The following is a 25,483-nucleotide window of genomic DNA, read 5'->3' as shown; positions in this document are numbered from 1 at the left end:
TAAGGAATGCCAAGCCAAATGCAAAGCGGAGATAAGGAGGGCAAAAAAGGACTTTGAGAAGAAATTAGCGTTGGAAGCAAAAATACATAGTAAAAATTTTTTTAGATACATTAAAAGCAGGAAACCGGCCAAAGAGTCGGTTGGGCCGGTGGACGAAAATGGTGTTAAAGGGGCGATCAAGGAGGACAAAGCCGTAGCGGAGAAATTAAATGAATTCTTTGCTTCGGTCTTCACCGAGGAGGATTTGGGGGGGACACCGGTGCCGGAAAGAATATTTGAAGCGGGGGAGTCGGAGAAACTAAACAAATTCTCTGTAACCTTGGAGGATGTAATGGGTCAGTTCAGCAAGCTGAAGAGTAGTAAATCACCGGGACCTGATGGTATTCATCCCAGAGTATTAATAGAACTAAAAAATGAACTTGCGGAGCTACTGTTAGAAATATGCAATCTGTCCCTAAAATCGAGTGTAGTACCGGAAAGACTGGAGGGTAGCCAATGTTACTCCGATTTTTAAGAAGGGTTCCAGAGGAGATCCGGGAAATTATAGACCGGTGAGTCTGACGTCGGTGCCGGGCAAGATGGTGGAGGCTATTATTAAGAATAAAATTGCAGAGCATATACAAAAAACATGGACTGATGAGACAAAGTCAGCACGGATTTAGTGAAGGGAAGTCTTGCCTCACCAATCTAATGCATTTTTTTGAGGGGGTAAGCAAACATGTGGACAATGGGGAGCCGGTTGACATTGTATATCTGGATTTTCAGAAGGCGTTTGACAAAGTGCCGCACGAAAGACTCCTGAAGAAATTGCAGAGTCATGGAATCGGAGGTAGGGTATTATTATGGATTAAGAACTGGTTGAAAGATAGGAAGCAGAGAGTAGGATTGCGTGGCCAGTATTCTCAGTGGAGGAGGGTAGTTAGTGGGGTCCCGCAGGGGTCTGTGCTGGGTCCGTTGCTTTTTAATGTATTTATAAATGACCTAGAGATGGGAATAACTAGTGAGGTAATTAAATTCGCCGATGACACAAAATTATTCAGGGTCGTCAAGTCGCAGGAGGAATGTGAACGATTACAGGAGGACCTTGCGAGACTGGGAGAATGGGCGTGCAAGTGGCAGATGAAGTTCAATGTTGACAAGTGCAAAGTGATGCATGTGGGTAAGAGGAACCCGAATTATAGCTACGTCTTGCAAGGTTCCGCGTTAGGAGTTACGGATCAAGAAAGGGATCTGGGTGTCGTCGTCGATGATACGCTGAAACCTTCTGCTCAGTGTGCTGCTGCGGCTAGGAAGCGAATAGAATGTTGGGTGTTATTAGGAAGGGTATGGAGTCCAGGTGTGCGGATGTTATAATGCCGTTGTATCGCTCCATGGTGCGACCGCACCTGGAGTATTGTGTTCAGTACTGGTCTCCGTATCTCAAAAAAGATATAGTAGAATTGGAAAAGGTACAGCGAAGGGCGACGAAAATGATAGTGGGGATGGGACGACTTTCCTATGAAGAGAGGCTGAGAAGGCTAGGGCTTTTCAGCTTGGAGAAGAGACGGCTGAGGGGAGATATGATAGAAGTGTATAAAATAATGAGTGGAATGGATCGGGTGGATGTGAAGCGACTGTTCACGCTATCCAAAATACTAGGACTAGAGGGCATGAGTTGAAGCTACAGTGTGGTAAATTTAAAACGAATCGGAGAAAATTTTTCTTCACCCAACGTGTAATTAGACTCTGGAATTCGTTGCCGGAGAACGTGGTACGGGCGGTTAGCTTGACGGAGTTTAAAAAGGGGTTAGATAGATTCCTAAAGGACAAGTCCATAGACCGCTATTAAATGGACTTGGAAAAATTCCGCATTTTTAGGTATAACTTGTCTGGAATGTTTTTACGTTTGGGGAGCGTGCCAGGTGCCCTTGACCTGGATTGGCCACTGTCGGTGACAGGATGCTGGGCTAGATGGACCTTTGGTCTTTCCCAGTATGGCACTACTTATGTACTTATGTACTTATGATGATGATGATGCGGAGGAATTGAAAGAAATTTCTGCGTCCCTTTGTGCATCCCTTCATGTGGAACTTCTGGTGGCATCGGGCGCAGTTCCTTGGGGTAGGGCAGCTCCACAGTCCTTTGTCTGCCTTGGACAATCTGTAAGTGCAGCTTTTACCATGCTGTGTCGAGTGAACTTTGTTCCTTGGCTCTGCTGCTTATTGATTTTTACACTGTTGCTCTGACCTCACGCTGCTGCACTGGAGGTTCCATGTTCAATCTCTTTTATAATCTCATTTAGGATTAATCGCTTAGTCCCTGCCCGTACAACCTTGTTCTGGTCAAGCTTCTCTCACGCTCATGTGAGGCAAGGAGCCTCCTTCTCCAGACGCCATTTAATCACTTTACCTTCAATTGGGTCGGTCTCCACCTCCAACCTCCCTGTTCCAATTGGGTATGTAAATGCTAGGTCGGTGATCAATAAAACTGATATTATTAGGGATTGGTTGGTGGAGAAATAATTTGGGTTGTTGCTGGTCTCTGAAATATGGCTTAGTTCAACAAAGGATCCTTTACTCAATGGTTTATGTCCCCTGGGTTACAAAGTCCCTTCATCAAACTACAGCAAAACAGAGAGGGGATGGAATCACCATCATTTATAAGGCCTTTTTCAAAGTAGAACTATTGTCCCAAATGAACTCTTCTGATCACAAGATTGTTGCTTGCAAATTAAGTGACCCTGTGTTGTTGGAGCTCATATGCCTTGTTCTCTTCTATCACACTCCAGGAAGCTGGTCTGCCTCGGAAAGCAGTTTTACTGAATTTCTTTCAAATATTTGTTTTAAGTTTGATAATATTTTATTAGTAGGTGATATTAATTTGCATCTTGATAACACTAGGGATGTTAAGACAAAGAACATACTAGATTTCCTCGCCTCCTGGAGATGCCTTCTGCCACATTCCCAATCCTCCCACATTAAGGGTCATCTACTGGATCTGCTGGCTTATAGAACTGTACATATGGAGAATTTCTATCTGGGTGACCCATCCTGGTGCCATGTCCCTTGGTCAGACCCAGTGGTGTGCTGGTAAATGTTTAACACTACTACTACTACTACTATTTAGCATTTCTATAGCGCTACAAGGCATACGCAGCGCTGCACAAACATAGAAGAAAGACAGTCCCTGCTCAAAGAGCTTACAATCTAATAGACAAAAAATAAATAAAGTAAGCAAATCAAATCAATTAATGTGATCGGGAAGGAAGAGAGGAGGGTAGGTGGAGGCAAGTGGTTACGAGTCAAAAGCAATGTTAAAGAGGTGGGCTTTCAGTCTAGATTTAAAGGTGGCCAAGGATGGGGCAAGACGTAGGGGCTCAGGAAGTTTATTCCAGGCGTAGGGTGCAGCGAGACAGAAGGCGCGAAGTCTGGAGTTGGCAGTAGTGGAGAAGGGAACAGATAAGAAGGATTTATCCATGGAGCGGAGTGCACGGGAAGGGGTGTAGGGAAGGACGAGTGTGGAGAGATACTGGGGAGCAGCAGAGTGAATACATTTATAGGTTAGTAGAAGGAGTTTGAACAGGATGCGAAAACGAATAGGGAGCCAGTAAAGGGTCTTGAGGAGAGGGGTAGTATGAGTAAAGCGACCCTGGCGGAAGATGAGACGGGCAGCAGAGTTTTGAACCGACTGGAGAGGGGAGAGGTGACTAAGTGGGAGGCCAGCAAGAAGCAGATTGCAGTAGTCTAAACGAGAGGTGACAAGGGTGTGGATGAGGGTTTTGGTAGAGTGCTCGGAAAGAAAGGGGCGGATTTTACGGATGTTGTAAAGAAAGAAACGACAGGTCTTGGCGGTCTACTGGATATGAGCAGAGAAGGAGAGAGAAGAATCAAAGATGACCCCAAGGTTTCGAGCTGAGGAGACAGGGAGAATGAGAGAGCCATCAACAGAAATAGAAAACGGGGGGAGCGGGGAGGTGGGTTTGGGGGGAAAATGAGAAGCTCGGTTTTGGTCATATTTAATTTCAGGTGGCGTTGAGTCATCCAGGCAGCAATGTCAGACAAGCACGCTGAAACTTTGGTTGGATGCAAGGTGAGATATCAGGGGTAGAAAGGTAGATTTGGGAGTCATCAGCATAGAGGTGGTAGGAAAAGCCATGGGATGAGATTAATGAACCAAGGGAAGAAGTGTAGATAGAAAAGAGGAGGGGACCAAGAACAGAACCCTGAGGTACGCCGACAGGCAGAGGGATAGAGGTAGAAGAGGATCCACCAGAGTGAACACTAAAGGTGCGGAGGGAGAGGTAGGAAGAGAACCAGGAAAGGACGGAGTCCTGGAATCCAAGTGAGGCCAGGGTGTCGAGAAGTATGCTGTGATCGACAGTGTCAAAAGCAGCGGAAAGATCAAGAAGAATGAGGATGGAATATTGACCTCTGGATTTAGCCAGTAATAGGTCATTGGAGACTTTAGTAAGCGCAGTTTCGGTTGAGTGGAGAGGGCGAAAACCAGATTGTAGTGGGTCAAGAATAGCATGTGAGGAGAGAAAATCAAGGCAGCGGCGGTGAACAGCACGCTCAAGTAATTTGGAGAGAAAAGGAAGGAGGGAGATGGGTCGATAATTAGAGGGACAAGTAGGGTCAAGTGAAGGCTTCTTAAGGAGAGGTGTGACCACAGCATGTTTAAAGGCAGCAGGGACAGTCGCAGTGGAAAGTGAGAGGTTGAGAATGTGACAGATAAAAGGAATAAGAGTAGGAGAGATGGCATTAAGAAGGTGGGTGGGATTGGGATCAGAGGAACAGGTGGTACATTTTGAGGAAGAAAGGAGAAGTGTAGTTTCCTCAATAGTAACTTCAGGAAAGGAGGAAAGGGAATGAGGGGAAGGAGAGAGAGGGGAACGGACTAGTGGAGGGAGAGCTGGTGAGGTAGAGAAAGCAAGGTTTATCTTTTGAACCTTGTTGTGAAAGAATTCAGCAAGGGTCTGAGGAGATAATGAGGGGGGAGTTGGAGGAGGGGGCACCTTGAGGAGAGAGTTCAGTGTGGTGAAGAGAAGTCGAGGATTAGAGCCAAGAGAGTTGGTCAGTTGGATATAATAATCCTGTTTGGCACGTAAAAGAGCAGATTGGAAGGAGGTCAGCATGAACTTAAAGTGTAAGAAATCAGCAAGGGCCCGAGATTTCCGCCAGAGGCGTTCGGCGGAGCGGGTACAGGAACGTAGGTAGCGGATATTAGAAGTCAGCCAAGGTTGGGGTTTTGTACGCCTTACAGGGCGGGTCATCAAAGGTGCAAGAGTGTCTAAGGCAGAGGATAGAGTATTGTTGTAAGAAGAAACAGCCTCGTTGACAGACGTGGATGGTGCCACAGTAGAGAGGAGGTTTGAAACATGGGAGAATAGAGATGAAGGGTCAATATCGTGAAGATTCCTAGATAAATTAGATAGGATAGGACGGGACTGGGAGGGAGGAGATTTAAGTGTGAAAGTTATAAGATGGTGATCAGAGGAGGGATGATCAGAGGCAAGGAAATGAAGGTGAACAGTTGGAGGAGAAGATGAGATCAAGACAGTGACCATTTTGACAACAGGCTCTCTCTCAAAAAAAACCTGTAGATATGTACATAACAGCAAGTTTCTCAAACCCCCCCTCCCCCTACCGCTTCCCACTCTCCGCTCCTATCTTACACAGCCCTGGTGGTCCAGTGGTCAGCTGGGGCAGGAGCAATCCTCCTACGCTTCTGCCCATGCAGTTTCCACTCTCCTCCATACTGAAAATGACTGCTGTGAGTTGTCACTGTTCGAAGCAGGGTACTTGGGCTAGATGACCATCGATCTGCCCCAGAATGTCTATTCTTATAAGAACATAAGAGTAGCCATACTGGGTCAGACCAATGGTCTATCTAGCCCAGTATTCTGTTTTCCAAACAGTAGCCAAGCCAGGTCACAAGTACCTGGCAGAAACCAAAATCGTGGCAACACTCCATACTATAAACCCCAGGGCAAGCAGTTGCTTCCCCTGTCTGTCTCAATAGCAGACTATGAACTTTTCATCCAGGAATTTGTCCAAACCTTTTTTAAACCCAGATAAGCTTAACCGCTGGTACCACATCCTCCAGCAGATTTCCAGAGCTTACTATTCGTTGAGTGAAAAATATTTCCTCCCATTGTTTTAAAAGTATTTCCATGTAACTTCCTTGAGTGTCCCCTAGTCTTTGTACTTTTGAAACGAATAAAAATCGATTTACTTCTACTCATTCTACACCACTCAGGATTTTGTAAATTTCAATCATATCTCCCCTCATCCGTCTGTTTTCCAAGCTGAAGAGCCCTAACCTCTTTAACCTTTCCTCATACAAGAGGAGTTCCATCCCCTTTATCATTTTTGTCGCTCTTCTTTGAACCTTTTCTAATTCCGCTATATCTTTTTTGAGATATGGCGACCAGAACTGAACGAAATAGTCAAGGTGTGGCTGCACTATGGAGCAATACAAAGGCATTATGGTATTTTCGGTCTTATTCATCATCCCTTTCCTAATAATTCCTAACATCCTGTTTGCATTTTTGACCGCCGCCACACACTAAGCAGAAGATTTCAGCATATTATCTACAATGACACCTAGATCTTTTTCTTTGCTGACCCCCAAGGTGGACCCTATCATCAGGTAACTATGATTCGGATTATTCTTTCAAATGTGCATCACTTTGCATTTGTCCACATTAAATTTCATCTGCCATTTGGATGCCCAGTCCTCCAATTTCCTAAGGTCTACCTGCAATATTTCACAGTCTGCACGTGTTTTAACAACCTTGAATAGTTTTGTGTCATCTGCAAATTTAATCACCTCACTCGTCGTTCCGATTTCCATATCATTTATAAACATATTAAATAGCACTGGTCCCAGTACTGATCCCTGCGGCACTCCACTGTTCACCCTCCTCAATTGAGAGAAATGACCATTTAGACCTACCCTCTGTTTTCTGTCCAATAACCAATTCCTAATCCACACCAGATCCTTGCCTCCTATCCCATGACTCTTTAATTTTCTCAGGATTCTCTCATGAGGAACTTTGTCAAAAGCTTTTTGAAAATCTAGATACACTACATCAACCAGCTCACCTTTATCCACATGTTTATTCACGCCTTCAAAGAAATGAAGCAAAGTGGTGAGGCAAAACTTCCCTTGGCTGAACCCATGCTGACTCTGTCCCATTAAACCATGTTTGTCTATGTGTTCTGTCCTTCTGGTACCATGGGCTAATGGTCTGAGTTGCATTAGAGACCACATCTTAGTGAGTGCAAGGGGAATCAGGACAAAATAAGTGAAGCTGTGCACAAAATGACAACAATGAAACATATTTTTAAAACTTATAAGTAAAAATCTGGCGTGGGATAAACATAAAGGAATCCTGTGCAGAAGGAATGGATCCTCAGAAGCTTAGCCGAGATTGGGAGGCGGGGCTGGTGTTTGGGTGGTGGGGCTAGTTCTGGGCAAGACTTCTACAGTCTGTGTCCTGAAAATGGCAGATACAAATCAAGGTAAGGTATACACAAGAAGTAGCACATATGAGTTTATCTTGTTGGGCAGACTAGATGGACCGTGCAGGTCTTTTTCTGCCGTCATCTACTATGTTACTATGCTTTCTGTAATTTTATTATTTATAATAGTTTCCACTATTTTGCTCAGCACCAACAACAGGCTTATCGGTCTGAAATTTCCTGGATCACCCTTCCCCCTCCCCTCCACCATGTCCAACATCTACCCTTCTTCCTTTCTGTGGCCTGCTTCTTCTCTTATAATGCCACTACCACCCCCTACCTCCATTTTGGCTCACTCCTGCAGCTCTGAAGGTCACTGTCACCATGGCACCAGGCCTTGAACACATGCACTCACTTGTCCTGCTGTGTCTGGCCCCATCTGATAAAAATTTGCTGTCGGAGGGGATGCAACATGGCAGACCCTGAGCATGTCATGTGCTCAAGGCCTGCTGCCATGTTGATAATGGCACTAAAATGCTGCAATGTTGTTGTCTTGCTGGCTGTGCCACCATCCTCTACCCCCTCCTCCTCCATTCTGCCAACATAAGCAGACACTAGTCTACTTAATGCTAGGGCAGTGATGGCGAACCTATGGCATGCATGCCAGAGAGGGCACTCAGAGCCCTCTCCTTTGGCACGCGCACCGTCGGTGGTCCGCTCCGCCCACTCTCCCTCCCTCCCTCTTCCAACGAACGAAACACCAGGCCGCCCGCCTTCCCTCCCTCTTCCAACCAACGAAAAGCCACCAGGCCGCCCGCCCTCCCTCCCTCCCTCTTCCAACGAAAAGCCACCAGGCCGCCCGCCCGTCCTCCCTCCCAGCACCTCTCAGCACCAGCGCTCGCCCTCCTCCTCTGAAATTGAAAAGGCGTCGGCAGCTGCAGCAAAACGCGTGGTCTTTGCTCGGCGCGCCTTCGGTCTTCGCTTGTGTCTCTCAAGCTCTGGTCCCGCCCTAATTGTTTCTGCTTGCAGTGAGTAGTAAGACTGCTTGCAGTGAGACTAGAACCCCTTGTAAGGAAGGAGACTGAGTTCTTCTTTCTTCTCCTTCCTTGGGGATGCCTGGCCACCAGGAGAGGATTCTTGGGCAAGGAGGCCTGATAACAGGGAGAGGAGGTCTGCTACATATGTGCTATACTGGATTCGTCTGGAGGCAAACTCAAGGAGTCATAGTGTAGACAGGTTCAGTGAACCAGTGAAATAAAGACCAGTTTGTGAAAAAGAAACAGACTGCAGTGGATGTCTGGCTACTGACCTGAGAGAAACCACAAAAAGGTGAGGAGATGCAGAGTATGATTACTTGTAACAGGAAGAATAGACTCCATAAAGAGAAGACTGCACTAGTAAACTCCTATTCCCAGAAGCTGGAAACAATTTTACAAAAGGGGTCAAGAATGTTTGTCTGGGGACAAAATACCTCTCTGAAAATGTTACAGAATGTGATAAAACTTGACATGAGGGAAAGACTGGTCAAAAGATTCGAGTTTGAAAATGAACCACATGGGACCAAGGATTTGAGAGAAATAAGCATTCCCCCTCCCCCCCAAAAAAGGTCCATTTGATTTCTATGCATGAAGGAATTCCAGCTTCTGTTGCACAGAAATGTACATAAACTGAAACATAGCAGTTAGGGAATTCCTTCTTTTAACTGCCATTCCCAATCCCCCAAACTACCTTACTCCAAAAAACTACATTCCCATCCCCCAAACTATCCCCTCTCAACCTACAAACTATCCCATCTCCCAAAAACTACCTTCCCACAACAGCCCCACCCCCAAATTATCCTTCTACAACTGCCTCATCACTCTGCAAAATGCCCCACCCTCAAAATCTATACCTCCGCAACTACCCCACAAACTGCCCCATTTCCAAAGCTAACCCCCTGCAACTGCTCTATCCCAAAAATTTCCCTGCAGCTTCTGCACTACCCCACAAACTGCCTCAACCCCCAAAAGCTACGACTCACCTCCTTGCAAACCAACCCAATCTTAAAAATCTACCACACCTCTTGCCCCACCCCTCACAACTGCCACTGCATACTGCAAACTGCCCCACCTCCACAAACATTACAGAGTGATATCATTTGCTTCTTGCACAAAACCTAGCTCAAATTGTTGTGCTTATAAGCAATTTTAATTAAGAAAAGAAAGGCAACTAACCTGATTTGTGGTTAAGAGTTTTCATCCCTTTTAAAATACACAGTTTAAAGAAAAACAAAACCTGGAAAAATCAAATGGCCTACTGATAGGCTTCATATTGTATCTCTCTCAGAGGTCTGCCACCGAAGTGACTGTCTCAAAATTTAATAGGAAACCACTGCTGTGTGGCTATACAAAAAAACACAGTCCTCACAGTTTAAAGCAACTCCAGCGGCACTACTGTGCTTTACCCCAGTCATCTTAATCTCTGACATGAGGTTGGTGCAGCCATCTCCCTCTTCAGGTGATTTATACTAAAAACATTTTTTAGTCATTAGCAATAGGAAAGATATTACCTAAAAATGAGGTTAGTTTTAATTTGTTCATACTTTGAAAAAAGGTGAAATGTTGTATCAACCTAAAATAGCCCTTGTAGTTCTAAGCCTATTAAACCCTTTTCACTTACTGCCAAAAGAAAGAAATGTGACAGTCAATATTCCTGGCCCTCACATTGAGCCAGATCTTATCTTTCAAACTGTGACCAGAGTGTAGTTTTTGGTTTGTTTCAAGCACAGCCAACATTTATCATATCAAGCAAAAAAGTCATTTCACTTGTATTTGGCCTTGTGGATTACATGACGCATATCTATTAGTACTATATCTCTCATATAAATGTGAGCATACCATTCCTTTTTAGGCCTCTGATCCCAAGAACAAGCCTGACTCACCCTGAACTGTCTTCGTTCAAAGGCTTCACAGTACCATACAAGAGACAGACATTCACAGAGGCTTCCTCGAAAAATGTGCAACATGGGGAAGGGAGTTACTGTGTTCTTCACTTGGTGAACTGAGTACTTCTTTTTCAGTAGGTTTGCTTTGCTGACAAGGCAGGCCTTTGATGTCTCTTCATGCATTTCCACCTTAGCAGTGCAATGCAATGTCTCTCCTGGCTCGGGGTCTCCAACCTCGAATCTGCTATCCAGGAGCATCCACAAATTTCTGCTACTTCTAGAAGATTTGCAAGAGGATATTGGCACTTCAACTACTCACCCGGGGTCTAGCCCCCTCCACATGACAAGATCCTCACCACAGATGCTTCCATGTTAGGTTGGGGTGCTCACCTCAACAGTCTCCGCAAACAAGGTTCTTGTTCCTCAAGGGAGAAACGACATCATATCAATCTCCTCAGGCAGTCTGGAACACTTTCGAGACATTTCAAGACCGCATTCTCGATCAGGTAATACTCGTTCACACAGACAACCAGTTTGCGGTGTGTTAGCTGAACAAACAAGGGGGAACAGGTCCTTACCACCTCTGTTAGCAAGCCATACAAATATGGACTTGGGCAGCCTCACGAAACATCCTCTAAGAGCCGTTTATCTAGCCAGCAAACAAAATACTGTAGCAGACAAACTGAGCAGAGTCCTGCACACTCACACATGGTCCCTCAGCATCTCTGTAATTTGTCAAATATTCCAGCAGTGAAGGACCCCAGCGATAGATTTGTTCACTTCTCAAAACAACAAGCTTTCCCACTTTTGTTCCAGAATATATGCACTCAACTGTACAGCCCTGGATGCCTTCTCACTTCACTGGGGAACAGACCTTCTATACGCTATTTCCCCACTACCTCTCATAGGGAATGTTCTTCTCAAATTGCGCTGAGACCAAGGGACCATGATTCTAATTGTTCCCTACTGGCCTCGTCAAATCTGGTTCCCTCTCTGCCTAAAGTTATTGTCCAGAGAAACATTGAGGTTAGATCCTTTTTCAACCCTAATAACACAGAAAGAGTGGTCCCTCCTCCATCCAAACCTTTGTTCTCTAGCCCTGATGGCTTGGTTCCTGATGACTACTACTACTTATCATTTTCTATAGCGCTATTAGACATACTCAGCGCTGTAAACATTATATGCAGGTACTTTTCTGTCCCTAGTGGGCTCACAATCTAAGTTTTGTACCTGGGGCAATGGAGGGTTAAGTAATTTGTCCAGGATCACAAGGAGATGCAGTGGGAATTGAACTCAGTTCCCCAGGCTCATTGCACTAACCATTAGGTTACTCCTAGCCTCTAGGAAACCTTCTACACAGAAATGTTACCATTTAAAGTGGAAAAGATTTTCTATCTGATGCGCAGCCAGAGCTCTCAGCCCTGCTAGGTGGTCCCTTCTACCCTCATGGAGTACCTCCTCCATCTTTCAGATTCTGGCCTCAAAATTAACTCAGAGTACACTTGAGTGCCATTTGCGCTTTTCATTCTAGAGTTGATAATAAGCCAGTTTCCATTCATCCCTTGATTCATGAAAGGTTCATTTCATATCAAACCTCCTATCAAACCACCTCCGGTGGTGTGGGGTCTCAATGTCATCCTTACAGCTCTCATGAAACCTCCATTGAACCACTTCATTCCTGTTCACTGGAGTTCCTCACATAAGAAATAGTGTTTCTTAATAGCTTTCACTTCTGCCAAGAGTCAGCAAACTTCAAGCCCTTGTGGCAGACTCACCTTATACCAGGTTCTATCACGACACGGTGGTACTCCAAACCCACCCCAAATTCCTCCCTAAGGTGGTCTTGGACTTCCACCTGAATCAGTCCATGTACTTTCTGTCTTCTTCCCTAAGATACATTTCATCCTGGAGAAGCAACACTGAATATCTTAGACTGAAAGCATGCTCTAGCGTATTATCTGGAGCGTATGAAACCTCATAGGAAGTCCTCCCCCGCTTTTTGTGTCCTTAGACCCTAACAGATTAGGGATTCCCATCACCAAATGTACTATATCTACCTGGCTGGCTGACTGTATCTCCTACATGTATGCTCAGGTTGGGCTGACCCTTCATGGCTGGGTCACTGCGCATAATGTAAGAGCCATGGCGACTTCAGTAGCCCATTTTCACTCTCCCTCTATTGAAGAAATTTGCAAGGCAGCTAAGTGGTTTTCTATCCCCACCTTCACTGCTCACTACTGTCTGGAGCAGTATTCTAGATGGGATAGCCAGTTTGGACAAGCAGTTCTACAAAATCATTTTATTTATTTATTTACTATATTTATATCCCGCCTTTATCCAAGGTGAGTAACAATATTCACATACATAGTTTTGAACACGTATCAATCGCTAAGCATTTTAAGCTAAAACATGATCAGTAGGCTGGTCCTAATCAAGAAAAGAAGCAAACAAACAAACAAAAAGGAACACACATAAAGTGACAGAAAGGCTTTTACAAATAGCTGTGTTTTTAGCAGCTGCTTGAATTGTTGAGTGTCTTCACATGATCTCAGGTATCCAGGTAGAGCATTCAACACAGATGGGACAGCGATAGAGGATGCCACTGAAGCAGTGCCGTAGTGAGAGCTAATGGCACCCGGGGCGGGTCGCCACTACGCACCCCCCCCCCCCCGGGTGCAGCACAGCGCGACCCCCCCCCTCTGTGGCGCACCCCCCCAGACCACATTCTTACCTGCGGGAGGGCCGATCCGCCCCCAGCGGGAAGAGGTGGTCCGGCAGGTTAAGGAGATGGTATCCTTTGGGGTAATCGAAGAGTCATTCAGTCTCTGGTCAAGCCCAGTGGTGCTCGTACCAAAAGCTCTGCTCCACTAACCACTACTCCTCCACTCACTCCATATTTCATTGTGATGTCTGGTCTACATGGGGTGGTAGGTAGAATATAAACTAAGGGGACACACATCCTGCAGGTACGAACAAAGGTTCATGGCACCATAGTCCACAAGAAGTCGATTCCAGTTGAACTCAAAGCCAGTGGCGATCCTAGGTCGGCTGCCACCCGGGGCAGATCGCCGCTGCGCACCCCCCCCCCCCCCCAGGGTGCAGCACGACACCCCCCCTCGGCACATCAAACACACCCCCCCGGGTGCCTTCTTGGTTGCTGGGTCCGCCCTGGGTGCACGCTGCTGGGGGGGTGCCGCGCGCCTGTCGGCTCCGCTGGCTCCCTGCTCCCTCTGCCCCGGAACAGGAAGTAATCTGTTCCGGGGCAGAGAGAGCAGGGAACCAGCGGAGCTGACAGGCATGCGGCACCCCCCCAGCAGCGTGCACCCGGGGCGGACCCCCCCCTTGGTACGCCACTGCTCAAAGCCCACAAGAACAGGTGTAAAATGTTGGACCAAAAACAACAACTAAACAACTAAGAACTAGACAAAACTTGGTAAACTTAGGGAGTCTTTACAAAGGCATGGTAGCATTTATAGCACGCGCTAAATGCTAGAGACACCCACAGGAATATATGGGTGTCTCTAGCATTTAGCACATGTTTATTTTTAGCATGCACTAAAAACACTAGCACATCTTTGTAAAAGGCCCACTTATAAGGACATAAGTAGATTTACAAAAAGTTACCAAATTTATTCTTAGGAGAACTAGTACACAGAAAGGCAATAGCATAGGTAATATTGGTAGAAAAACTGGAAAATACACAGGCCCCTTTCCATGAAATTGTCAGCATGTTACAACAAACCCTATACATATTCATCATATTTCTCTTTGAAGTATCTTATTACCTATTGCATCAAATTCTTCACCCCAGAGGAAATCTGTTTTCTGAAAGGAAGGGAGTTCTGTTTCCCAGGTCACCTGAATATAAGAAAAGATGTCACAGCAGGCAGCCAAATTCAGTCACATATGAGCATAGGCAAACTGGTTGGATCCTCCTTGTCCCAGTCTCCTTCGGTGTTCACACCCAAACCAAATGGACATGAGATGAGCTCACATCAAAAGATGTAAAAATCAAGCATTATTAAAGAACAATTGATAGAATCTTCCCTCCACTAAAAGACAGAAATTTTACTCTGCCTCACAAACCAAATTTCAACTGCAACATTAAATTACAGAATCTGTTATGTTTGACATCCCCTTCAAACTGCCAGTTTAGCTAAAGTAAGAACCACATGAATTATTAGCATTACAAAAAATAGGGTGAAATTGTTTTAATTTTTTCAATATCTGTTTATGAATGGATTTTTTATGTTCAAATATTTGAGTGTTTAGTGGTAATACAAAAAGGAGTATAATAAATGTAATAGGAATATGAACTAATCCCCTTAGACTGAATAAGTAGAGATAGAGGGCTAACAAACAAGGTTAAACAAGGAAGGGGAAAGCACCGACCCCTGGGGGATACCACATGTTAATGATGAGGGAACAGAAACTGAAGTGGATTGAACTACCTGAAAAGATCGTTGTCTAAGAAAAGAAGCAAACCAATCAAGAACCACACCAGAAATACCAATTGAAGAAAGATGATGTAAAAGAAGATCATGGTTAATAAGATCAAAGGCTGTGGACAGATCCAGGGAGAGTAACAAAGCCATTTTCCCCTTTTCCAAGTTGCTGTGAAGCTCACTTAGTAAGGAAATGAGCACTGTTTCCGTACTGAAACCTGCACAAAACCCTGATTGACGGGGATATAAAGCATTTATGGACTCAATATAGATGGGAAACTGATCAAGAACAACTGACTCCACAATTTTAGAGAAGAAGGGTACATTTGAAACTGGATGGAAATTTTTGGCCTGCAGTGAGTCAAGATCTGATTTTTTTCAAGGTAATCAATAGAAATCAAACAAAATAAAACATGGAAAAGAAAATAAGATGATACCTTTTTTATTGGACATAATACATTTCTTGATTAGCTTTCGAAGGTTGCCCTTCTTCGTCAAATCGGAAATAAGCAAATGTGGTAGATGACAGTATATATAAGTAAAACATCCAAGCATTTCATTGACAGTCTAACAGGATGGGGGTGGATAGGTGAAAGGAGGGTGATAAACATAGCAATACAACTTTATGGTTTATAATGGGCTAGAAAACCCAGATCTTTGTTAAGTCCTGTCTGTTGGGTGTCAAAATATTCAATCATTCTGACTTCAAAGGTCTTACATTCCTGTATTGTTTTAAAGTTACCTTTCAGGATTCTTACTATGAAGTCACTGGTTTCAAGAAAGGCTTGATAAGGGCTGACTTCAATGGAACTGGAAAATTTCCAGATGTTAAACTATTGGTGAGAATTGAGTGAAGACAGGGGAGTAACCCTAAGGTTGGTTGTTTTAGCCAGCTAGAAGGGATAGGTTCCAGAGAACAAAATGTTCTGTGTAGATTTTTTATTATTTTAGATAAGGAATCCAGAATGGGAAGATTAAAAGAGGTCCAGGTGGCTGATTGTGCTGTAGCAGAAAGAACAGGCAATGAAGGTAGAGTAAGAGTCGGAAAATTTGTCTGAAGTGACACAATTTTTGAAACAAAGAAATTTGCTAAGGCATTTGAATATAACTGAGCCCTAGGGACCTCTAGTGGAGGGGGGGGGGGCAGTAAGAGAATTAAAGACTCTAAATAGTTGTTTCACAAAGCTAGATGCTTGGTGAATTAGTTTGGAGTAAAACATCCGTTTAGCGGCACGCAATTGTGATAGTATTGATGTACATTTCTAGCTTTTTTCTTGGAGGGATCTGAATAATTTTTACACCATTGGCATTCTGTTCTACTAACCTGAAGTTGACAAAGTTTTAGACTGGTGGTGCTGCAAAGTTTGAACATTTTCTTCTGTGACAGATTATTTACATTCAAGTGTTTTGCTACTAGTGCAAAATTGGATGAGATCTGATTTTAAAGATGAGATGTCCTCTTTAATATGTGCAATATCAGCTTTAGTATATGCCAGGAGGTCTCTAAGTGATCTGATTTCTTGCAGTATAGTGTGTAAGGAAACGTCCTCCTGCTTACCTCTATTCTGCTTTGACGAATTTGGATCAGTTTTGGGGTGCTTATTTCCTTTCCCTGATGCCATTAGGAAGCAGTTTTGAGACTAATGAAGTCATGAACAAGGAAATGCAGCAGAATAAGCTTGATTTTAGTCGTGCTATCACCAGAGCTGCACGTCCTGCATGGGGCTACATACAGGACATACACGCAGGACGTCGGGAGTCAGAAACAGATCATCAGCGAAGACGCTAGAATCAACCGGCGCTGAAGAAGACTTCGGCTGGCAGGAGTTGGGGACCCCCTCCAGCAAAGGTACCTGGCAGCGGCGATGGGGGAGGGTTGGCGGCAGGGGAGGGGGCTTCGGGGGCGTCCAAAAGTGGTGGGGGGGTCGGTGGCTGGGGGAGGTGAGCTAAACTGTGCCCCCCCACCTCGGGCTCTGGACCCCCCCCCTCCCGCTGAGGTCTGGCTACGCCCCTGTTGTGTATCTGGATTTTCAGAAGGATTTTGACAAAGTACCTCATGAAAGACTCCAGAGGAAATTGGAGAGTCATGGGATAGGAGGTAGTGTTCTATTGTGGATTAAAAACTGGTTAAAAGATAGAAAACAGAGAGTAGGGTTAAATGGTCAGTATTCTGAATGGAAAAGGGTAGTTAGTTGGGTTCCCCAGGGGTCTGTACTGGGACCGCTGCTTTTTAACATATGTATAAATGACCTAGAGATGGGAGTAACTAGTGAGGTAATTAAATTTGCTGATGACACAAAGTTATTCAAAGTTGTTAAATCGCAGAGGATTGTGAAAAATTACAAGAGGACCTTACGAGACTGGGAGACTGGGCATCTAAATGGCAGATGATGTTTAATGTGAGCAAGTGCAAAGTGATGCATGTGGGAAAGAGGAACCCGAATTATAGCTACGTCATGCAAGGTTCCACGGACCAAGAAAGGGATCTAGGTGTCATCGTTGATGATACGTTGAAACCTTCTGCTCAGTCTGCTGCTGTGGCTAAGAAAGCAAATAGAATGTTAGGTATTATTAGGAAAGGAATGGAAAACAAAAATGAGGACGTTATAATGCCTATGTATCGCTTCTGGTCGCCATATCTCAAAAAGATATAGTGAAATTAGAAAAGGTGCAGAGAAGGGCGACGAAAATGATAGCGGGGATGGGACAACTTCCCTATGAGGAAAGGCTAAAGCGGCTAGGGCTCTTCAGCTTGGAGAAACAGCGGCTGAGGGGAGATATGATAGAGGTCTATAAAATAATGAGTGGAGTTGAACGGGTAGATGTGAAGCGTCTGTTTATACTTTCCAAAAATACTAGGACTAGGGGACATGCGATGAAGCTACAAAGTAGCAAATTTAAAACAAATCGGAGAAAATGTTTCTTCACTCAACGTGTAATTAAACTCTGGAATTCATTGCCGGAGAAAGTGGTAAAGGCGGTTAGCTTAGCAGAGTTTTAAAAAGGTTTGGACGGCTTCCTAAAGGAAAAGTCCAAAGACCATTATTAAATTGGACTTGGGGAACATCCACTATTTCCTGGATAAGCAGTATAAAATGTTTTGTACTTTTTGGGGATCTTGCCAGGTATTTGTGACCTGGATTGGCCACTGTAAACAGGATACTGGGCTTTATGGACCTTTGGTCTGTCCCAGTATGGCAATACTTATGTACTTATCTTGCTGATGCTCGCTAGTGCCCCCATGAATGGACTTTTAAGAAAGTAAACCATAAATGAGCTATTATGGCATTAGAACTAGCAATATTCCTCAAAATGTCAACTGCCTCTTCTATGGATAACTCTGTGCTTAGATAGTGGTATGCCTCAAAGACCACCTGTACAGTGATAGTCCATGTGGTTTGTTCTGGGGTTGTACCTAGACATGTTTGTGAAAGATCCAGAATCTTCCACCTTAAAGTGATGGAGCAGGGGTTTTTAACCCAGTCTTCGGGGCACACCCAGTCAGTTGGGGTTTTTAGAATTCAATGGGGATATGCTGAAAATTCCAAATGGCTGGGTTTGCCCCGAGGTCTGGGTTGAAAACCTTTATGACAGACAGATATGTTGGAACCAACCTGCCAGGAGGAGAGAACAGGTGTTGTTATGGAGATGGGTCCCTAGAAGAGCAGTGCCCAGTGGGAGGGGAATGAGTTCCAGCTAGAGAAACTCAAGAACCCAGAAGAGAAGTCCATGAATAAACAGGGTCAGTCTTGTATAGTCAAAAGAGTAAAAGGCTTAACAAGGAACAAAACTCTGAATCATGGTATAAATACCACCCTTGCAATCCCGGGGCAGAAGTGAGGGGCCCACTTACTTACTTTCCTGTTTATTTATTTAAAAGATTTCTATTCCACTCATCGTATAATTTACGATGGATCACAACTGTAAACATATATAATCAAAAAATTTCTAAATAACGTGAAGCAATAAACAACATAAAACATAATCAAAATTCAGAATATAATATACAATAAAACAACACATAAAACAAAAATGTGAGAGCCAGTTTTCAAATATAAGCATCAGGACAAACACAAAATAGTGGGCAAACTCAAGAAAAAGTTTCAGAAACAAATATGCCTTGAATTGTTTTCGACTAGTGTAAATGAGTCATTTTATGGAGTTCTTGAAGTAATGAGTTCCACAGTTTAGGATCCATTTCTTGAAATGTGGATGATCAGAGACCAAGGAGACTAGCTACACGTAAACTTGGAACCTCAAGCGGTTATTTGAAGATCTGAAAGCTCTTTCTGGTTTATAGTTTCAAATTAGTAGATAAGGCAGATGGGACTTCATTTTTCAAAACTTTAAACAAAACAGACCAAGGGTGGAACAAGACCAAGTCCAAGTGACCAGCCCAAACACAGAAGTAAGAGCTCCAAACAAAGTCAGCAACAAGCCTTTTTCAGGGGTCGATAAACATGTTTTGTGGACTCAGCATCCTCCCACCCGTGCTTTGCTAGCACTCAAAGTTGTTTTGGCGTTTAGCAGAGGACTCTCGTTTATTGACCCCTGAAGAAGGTGCAAAGTCCCCTCCTTTGCTTTGGGGGCTTTTTGCAAAAACTGTTAGTGGGGGCCCTTAATTTTTGCTCATGCTATTGCTCTGAATGGCATTATGTAGAGAAGATGAAAAGCATATAGAAGCAACTAGAGAAGTGAGTCAACTGAACAGTGTTCCCCAAAACTTTCCCAAGTAGCAGTGCTGCTGAAGTAGTATCAATAGTGCCCCAGGCAATAAATACTTATGATGAAAGGGCACCTCTTCTAAAGTCCAGCATTTCTGCTAGTCTCACGTAGGAAAAGAGAAGTCCCACAGCCTTTTAAAGCATTAAAGTCCGTCTCTGTGCCACAGCCAGGGCTTAGATTGCAACTTACACTGTACCTGAGATCAAGTTACGATAAAAAATCAGAAGTTAAGCACTAACTCTCTCAGATCATCTAGTGATGCCAAGGGACATTTTGGGGCCCTTTTACCAGGCGGTGGTAAAAGGTGGCATCGGCGTGTGGGTAAATGGGCATTTTCTGCCTGGAGGTAATAATTGAACAAATCAAAGAGAGGCACTTGTTTTTGATCATCTGCCTGTAGGTGTCTTGCGACAGAGCAAAAGAAAAACTGGAGCAGACACTATGAGATCCAAAGACTCTTTTTTTGAACAAACCCGACGCGGCCATGTTTCGCAGGATAGGCTGCATCATGGATTTTTACAAGGAAGGAAAGAGCAGCTTGTGTGCTATCTGCCATTGAGGAAGTGCTGAAGTAAGTTCTCTTTAATTCTGTTTTATTGTACAGTTACTCTTCTTAGACCACATTGTTAATATCTATTCATCAATTCTGCTCGCTATAAGTTTTTAACTGATCAGCTTCAGCCTCCTCTTATGTAGTAACTAAATATTGCTTAGGAGCCTCTTTGTTTAGTATTTTTTTACTTTTCCCATTTTTAGATCATATATTTCAATGCATGCTTTTATGCTACTTCCCCAGGTCATCTTGGATGCTCAATTTTACTGCCAAGGCTAAGCATAGTGTGTCCCTGGCTAGGTAGGCATTCTACTCTATGTTTTAATGTCATTTTTATTTATATATTGGCTGATTGTTTTTAATGCTTTGGAGTTATTTATGTCTTATATGTGTTTTTATTTAGCTCTTGTGCACACACATGTTATAAGAATATTTATACATAGACATCCTTTTGACACTTTTTAAAAGTTTTTCTTTTGATTAAAGATTTAATTTAATTGGTTAACTTATAAATGAATGTTTATGTTTTTATGTTATTTACTTTATAACACTTTTGTTTATACGTACATTGCTCATTGAGCACTCCTATACATACAATTGTTTATAATATCCTTTTTTATTAAGTAGTTTTTATATAATTGTTTAAGAGTTATGATTTCTAACTATTGTGAATGTTTTTTGTCAGCTGTTTTAGTTTTGCACCCCTGATGCAACCTATCCATCGAAACGTGACCACGTCGGGTCTGTTCAAATAAAGAGTCTTCTTTTGGAGACAGTAAATGGCCATTTACTGCCAGAGCCTTTGCCACCTCCTATTTAGGAGGTGTTGAGGACTCCAGTAGTACCACCAAGCACGCCTACTCCCTGCCCACTGGTGCTAGAAAATAAAAACTACTTTCTAGCACCACAACTGGCGCGGGGCAGAAACGGAACTACTGCCAGGCTCCTAGATTGATTCACCGCGTGCAACCCTAGTGGTAGCCCTAAAAGGGTCCCTTGGTTTCTTATATCTGTCTGTATTAATCTGTAAGTAGTTGAAAGTACTACAGTGGAGAAACTGTTTATGCATTTTATAAGTCAATCAAACTGGGAACACAACTTGATGGTACCGTGGCCTCTATGAAGTTAATCTATCAAGTTTTGCATGTACAGTATTTCAACACTGAGGATAGTGCCAATGAGTTAGTATACAATAGGTGCCTATGTCCACTATGATATCTGATTGATATACTAAGAGCTCTCATAGTGAAAGGAAGTTACATCACCATGGAAAATGGATACCTAGAGTACGGGCCTTAAACAGTGCTTACAAAGTGTGACTTGCCCCGGTGGGGAACAGAGAGAGAGTAGGAAGCTACATGGGGCTATGATGGTGAATGAAAAATGGTTGGATGAAGTCAAAACTGGTACCTGGGCAGTAGATCACATAGCAGCTCGCGCACCATGTGATTCGGCTTTGAACAAGGAGAAAATGGGGGAGCATGGCACACAGCAACAAAAGCCCAGGGACCATGTGGATGCAGTGGAGGCATGCAAACCTCATATGAACTGACTTTGTGAGATGGATGGGTGAAACAAAAGATGAGATATCAGTGAGGATACGCATCAAGGACGCAGTGCAAGAGGTACAGGCAGATCTTGTAGATATGGCGGGGCACGTTGATAATGTGGAAGCCAGAGTTGACAGTTATGAGGACTCAATAGCACAGACAAAACCTGGTTTGGAGACATTGCAACAGGAATATAAAAATTTGAACAATAAAATTGAAGAGTTAGAAAAACACACCGGGGCGGTTCTGGAGGGCCCGGAATACATAGATGCGATGACAGTGGCCCAAATGATTTACCACTGGTCCTAGAGGTTGAGGAGTCTAATCGGTCCAAAGTATCTGACCCACTGATTGAAAGAGTGCATACGTTGCTAGGCCCCAGGGTACAGATGATGGTGTTGCCTCAATTTTTATATCTCTTCTCCACCCTACCTACTGAGGTGCCAGATAGGGTGCTGCTTAAATGACAACAAACAAAATAGCTCCCAGCAAGCAAGCAATTAAATGAAGTCTGTCATCAATCAAATTAGTCATTCATTCAATTCTTAGTTTTTTGTGGATCCTCAGAAAATGGCTAGCCGAGTTCATACAGGTAAGGGCTCCTGCGGTAACCGGGCAGCGCCTCTACCGCCAGATAACCCCCTGCACTATTAATTTTTCAAAAATTCTAACTACGCCAGAAATGCTACATGCTGGGGGCGGAACTACTGCCAGCAGCCATGTCGGGCCAGTGGTAGTTCCAGGTTGCCACGCTTTAATAAAAGGGCCCCTTAGTAACTAGCAGAACAGGGCGGTTTACATTCTAAAACCATATAATACAGGCAGAAAAGAAGTACAATCTTGGGAAAGGAAAGAGTTTAAAACAATCATCCTGAACAATCAAAATGTAGGGAAAAAAGGTTGGGGCACAGAGGGGGGAGAGAGAAGGACAGAGAATAGGAGCAAAGATTAAAAAAAAGGGAACAATGGAGGACAGAAATGGAAACAGCAATCACAAAAAAACACAAATCCCTTAGGTATTATCAAACGCTTTGCGAAAGAGCCAGGTTTTAAATGCAGATATGACATTTTTTAAGTTTATTCTGACCAATAAAGGCAGGTTATCCAAAGAAAAGGAGCTATAAAAAAGAAGGCAATGATGTGATATGTATAGATTGACAGCGATGTGTAACTATAAACTGGGACTTTTGAACAAAGTTGGCAGGTTGCAAAATACCACAGAAAGGCGGTATATCAAGTCCCATTTCCCTTTCTCCTTTCTAACTTTACTTTGTCCTCTAACTCTTTCTATTTTATATGATTTTAAAACTATGTAAACCACTCTGAAAGAACCCTCCTCGAGGGTATATCAAATCTAATAACCTGAAACCTGAGGGGCAAAGAGATTAAGAAGGTGCCAAACCCATTCAAAGAAGGAGAGTGGAGCTGAGAGATGCAGGGGAACAGCGAAAGAGGCCAAGGGACATTAGTTCTGTGAGCAAGATTGACTTTTTTTGCCTTCACCTTACTTTATTTTTATGGCCTGCGTGTCATCTTATTTTCACGGCTCTGCTTTTTCTACAGTTTTGTTCTTTTGTGGCGAGCCCAATAAATGGGTCTTTTATACAAATCATTTCCCACTTCTTCTAGTGTTTTTCCAAGTGTGGGTTGCATCTGCACGTCCAGAGACAGTTCAAAACAGGGGCGTAGCCAGACCTCAGCAGGAGGGGGGGGTCCAGAGCCTGAAGAGGGGGAGCACAATTTAGCCCGCAGCTGACTCCCCCCCCCCACCACCATTTTCGACACACCACCCCGCCACTTTCGACACCTCCCGCCGCCGATGACAATCCCCCACCACTTTTGACCCCCCCTCCTGCCGACGACCCTCCCCCACCACTTTCGACCCCCCTCCCACTGCCAGTCCTCCTGCGTCGACACCGCTGCCAGGTACCTTTGCTGGCGGGGGTCCCCGCCAGCCAAAGTCTTCCTCAGTGCCGGTCTCTGGCGCATTCACTGATCTGTTTCTGTGAGTCCTGGCAGCAGCGGCAGCAGGGGAGGGTCAGCGGTGGGAGGGGGCAGGGCTAAATCTGTGGGGGGCCCATGCCCCCACCTAGCTATGCCCCTGTTCAATACACCAGGGCCTTGTTATCTTTGTTCCATTTACAAGGGAAGAGACCAGTGGAGGAGATTGTAAAGTTTTACCTACAGATAACAGACTTCTCATATGTGCCCACCACAGGTATCACCCTCAGCTCCACCAATTAGAGGGACTGGTTACACATAAACTTTATTGTTATATTGCTGCTGGTGATAGAATGAGTTCTGTTTGCTCTGAAACATTACCCTTTGTGTCTACAGATTTACTAAAAGAAATTCGATTGCCATTAGTGCTCTGGAAAGCACCAGGAGATGTACCAGAAATCAAAGTAACCATGAATTAAAGAGACAGCCAAAACAGAGAAACTATATATGAAAAATAGATCTATTAAAATGCTGCAAAAATTAGGTTTATTAGAAGAAAAGATATTTTTATTGGCCACTTTAAAGATTAGTGAGCCAGAAGTTGCAGTGAAGGTATCAAATACTGTAAGAGGATTAAGAAACAGGCATTGGAATTGTTTACAAAAAACCCCACAAACAAGAGGGTAGCCCAAAGGATAGCCTAATTAAAGAGGTGAATGAATACTAATTGGCTCTTTAAAGATAAGATAGGAAATTATAGCTTAGGATGTGGTGTAAACAGGTATTCTTAATGATTTCTTTACACCAGTAAAATCCATCCAAGCATGTTCAAAATTAATCAAGTCAGCAAGCCCTGGCAGAACTCATTCATGAGCCCTTGAGAGGTCTGGAAGGTAACCATTGAATAATTAAATTTCATATTTTGAGAGTATGGTCACAGGGCAGGTACTATAAAGTACCTATGTCTGTACAAGAGCCTGTGTTACAATCCAGCAAGCACAGACTGACCAGAAAGTTTACCGTGGTTCTAGAAAAAAAAAAATAAGGGGTTGCCTAAAAATGGCAAGGACAAATCAAGATCAGGTATATATATGAAGCATCAAGTCATACCTTATGTAATGAGTTTATCTTGTTGGGCAGACTGGGTGGGACTGTACAGGTCTTGATCTGCCATCATCTACTATGTTACTATGATATTCATAGCAATTTAAACCGGCAAAAGATGGCTCCTGAATTAGGGTTGGCATTTCAAGCGGCAGATTATGGACTATGATTTTTTTTGTTACATTTGTACCCACGCTTTCCCACTCATGGCAGGCTCAATGCGGCTTACATATTGTATACAAGTATTTTAATTTTTGTACCTAGATTACATCTATTTTCAAATCTTCTCAGTCATATTATTTTTAGGAAAAATTTCAAAACCCTCTTGTATCAGAAATATGTATGTCCGTTCTGATTAGTGACATCCGTATTTATTCTTTACTTAATATGTTTTGTTTTTTTTCAATATTTAATTTATTACTATGGCCCTTCTTCCCAGTTAAATGAAATTGGCTTCTTAAAAATTGTAACCCGCTAGAACTGCGAGGTAATAGCAGGAAAGAAAAAATGATTTACCATTACCATTACTGGTTAGTGGCCCCTGAATTTTGTGGGTGGTCTGTGGATGGAGTCGGCACTTATGCGGTTAAGTGTCGAGATTCAGCACTTAACCACCTATGTTTAAAAGTTAAATTGGACCGCATAAAAGTGAATTCTATCTTTGGACCTCTTTACTAAACTGCACACAACGATTCCCATATGGCAAATGCAATGTAGCCCATTCAAAATGGGCTGTGGCGCATTTCCTGCACTGGAAATCGCTAGTGCAGTTTCATAAAGAGGTCATTTATGCAGTG

At 43.6% G+C, this 25,483-nt stretch overlaps 1 long non-coding RNA gene across 1 annotated transcript; it reads left to right on the top strand.

Annotated features, from left to right (window-relative positions):
• Positions 1-1,144: 1,144 nt before the first annotated feature.
• LOC115462471 lies at positions 1,145-13,059 on the top strand. The gene is made up of 3 exons (XR_003940867.1): positions 1,145-1,155; positions 5,900-5,908; positions 12,980-13,059. It is a non-coding gene; the product is annotated as an uncharacterized LOC115462471 (long non-coding RNA).
• Positions 13,060-25,483: the final 12,424 nt, after the last annotated feature.

The sequence above is a fragment of the Microcaecilia unicolor genome, chromosome 2 (assembly GCF_901765095.1).
Source record: "Microcaecilia unicolor chromosome 2, aMicUni1.1, whole genome shotgun sequence".
Lineage (NCBI taxonomy): Eukaryota > Metazoa > Chordata > Amphibia > Gymnophiona > Siphonopidae > Microcaecilia > Microcaecilia unicolor.
This window is presented reverse-complemented; position numbering and strand designations above follow the sequence as displayed.